Source organism: Pinus tabuliformis, chromosome 6 (genome assembly GCF_031772625.1).
Source record: "Pinus tabuliformis cultivar Carrire ecotype Pingquan chromosome 6, CPIR1, whole genome shotgun sequence".
Lineage (NCBI taxonomy): Eukaryota > Viridiplantae > Streptophyta > Pinopsida > Pinales > Pinaceae > Pinus > Pinus tabuliformis.
Window position 1 is genome coordinate 1,873,656,565 of NC_142292.1, and position 2,745 is coordinate 1,873,659,309.

The following is a 2,745-nucleotide window of genomic DNA, read 5'->3' on the forward strand; positions in this document are numbered from 1 at the left end:
ACATCAAATGGACCACACTGCGGCAGGGACGAGACCAAGATGTGCCGGAGTTCACAAACATTTTTCATACCCTTCGCACACAGTTGGGTATCAAAGATTCTGAGCTACATCTGGTACTCAAATACCGCGGTTGCCTACACAGATACATCCAGGAAGAGATGGGGTTCTTGAACATCTCCTCACTCGGCACAACATACCGATACACTGTCAAAATCAAGCAAAAGTGCAGACAAAAGAAGCGAGACTTTGGATCTGCAAATCTGAAGCCCAAAGGACAAAGTGAAGGTAGGGTGGCCCAAGACAACCCGTCGAAGCCGTAAGAAAAGAACAACATCACGGAGCCAAAGAAGGACACAGGAAAGTGGTGTGAGTTCCACAAGAGTCCCACTCATAACACAAGTGAGTGTCGGACCAAGCAGTCGCTGGTGGCCAAGTTGAAGGCTTCTGAATTAGATGCATGTTCTGACCCTAAGCCAGAACGTGACAAGGGGAATGGAAAAGGGAAGTAGATCATTGATGTGGATCCCAGCACCATTGTTGTCACTGCCAAGATCCAGAAGAGGGGGAGCGTCTTTTCCACTCACAGATGTGGGTGAAGGGTTCGCCGCTGCAATTCATTGTCAACAGTGGTAGCCAAAAGAACCTCATTTCAGCAGAGGTCGTGAAGCGGTTGGGCCTACCGACTACACCGTACCCATAGCCGTACAGTATCGGGTGGCTTCACGAAGGACGAGATCTGAAAGTTCGCTAGCAGTGCCGCCTTCCCTACAACATCAAACCCTTCACAGACGAGGTATTGTGTGATGTTACACCTCTGGATGTTTGTGATGTATTATTAGGCTAGCCATACTTGTGGAGGCGACATGCTGTGTATGAGTCCAGGCCTCGTGCTGTCATTATTTCTTTGAATAATTCATTATACAGGATACTGAAGGTAGCCCCACCTACCACCACATCTTTGATCACTGCTAAGAAAGGCAGCAATCTCATCTCCCAGACCAGGAAATTCATCTGTCTGGTTCACTCCCAAAGTAAGGGGAAGATTGCCATCACATCAATGACCCCTGCGAAGGGTTCCTCCATGAAGCAGCAGCAGCAAAGGGATACAGTCATGACAAGACACAGGAACAACTTCTCCTCACCCACAGGGGTACCACACAAGTTTCAGGTGGGCGACAAAGTTTGGTTACATCTGCAAAGAGAACGCCTTACGAGAACCCATTAGAAACTCAGGCGACTCCGACATGGTCCTTACACCAGTGCCAAGGCTATGGGTAACAATGCTTTGAAGCATAGCATTCCTCCATTTCTTCGCTTGCACCAAGTGATCAATGTGGACCATCGTCGACCATGCTTCCCACCATTTCTGAACACATAAGAGATTGCAGAACAGCTCACCAAGGACCAAGTTCAGCAGATGGAGGAACTCAACGCAATGGGGACCATTGCTTCCTAAGGGGGGAGGAATGATCCAGGTGGATTTTGGTGGTCACCCACCTATCCCATTTGGATCCCCACGACTATCTGTTTCAGCTTTTTCAGTTTCCTAAATTGTAGCACAGTTTACTATTTTTAGCAGTTTTTTGGGTCCTGAACTTTCGGAGCCGTTTTGAGGCCCTAAACGACGTTTTTTGGGAAATATGGGGCAACATTGGTCCACGGACCAATGTTGCCTCCCAAAGTGGTAGTGCTCGGATAGATCTTTCTAATGAGCTATTGTACGCGTCAAACGGAGATCATATGCCAAAGTTACGACCCCGGGAAATTGATGTACCAATTTACCCAAACGGGGCCCACAATTTGGCGTTTCATATTCTAGGGTTAGGTTTTGGAATGTTAAGGGTTTTCCATTGTTTCTCAACAATAAATAGGCCTTTGAGCCTCATTGTAACACAGTTCAGAATAGTTCAGAGGCATGTAGCCGCCACATCTCTTCTCAGAGATAAGCTACCATCGCCTTAGCTGGCTTATTCCCATTTCTTTTTGTAATCATATTTCAATATTTTACAGTAATGAAATGAAGTATTATTTCTGCTGCGTATCTGTCTTTATGGTTATCTATGTGTTTTATTGCGTTCCTATCTAAATCTGGATCACTCTTGATCTCATCGTTCTCCAAAACAGACCGTCGATAGATCAGTCCATTCGGCAATGGCGTGCTTGGGGTTAGATTGGTGGAGTGCTTGACTTGATAGTGCAAATGTACTCCTATAGGTGAGGAGAAAATATCCCTGTACTCCTACACGACCTTGTCCATATGTTGTTGTGCAGAGGAGCCCTACTTGGAAGTCGTGGCCACAACCTTCTTCTTGCTCTGAGGGCGAATCATAAGGAAAATAAAATTCCTGCTCTGGGAAATGATCTTACTACATTGCTTTGCAATTTTCAAAGAGATGACAATAGGCAGGGCCATCTCTAGTATTCTGTACAACATATTGGCCAAAGTAATAATCATAGACCAAGGTCTAGACTCATATACTTCAAGAGGAGCAACATCACACATTACCTCATCTGTGAAGGCCTTGATGCATTAGGGAAGGGGATGTTGTTGGCTAACATAGAGATCTCATCCTTGGAAAAGCCACCTGATCGTGTATGACTGTGGATGTGTTGTAGTCTTTAGGCCTAGTTGCTTCATGATTCAGAGTTGGAACATGCATCTCATTTGGAGGCCTTCAGCTTAGGCACCAGTGACTACTTGTCCGGACACTCACTTGTGTTGTGAGTGGAGTGCTTATGGAACTC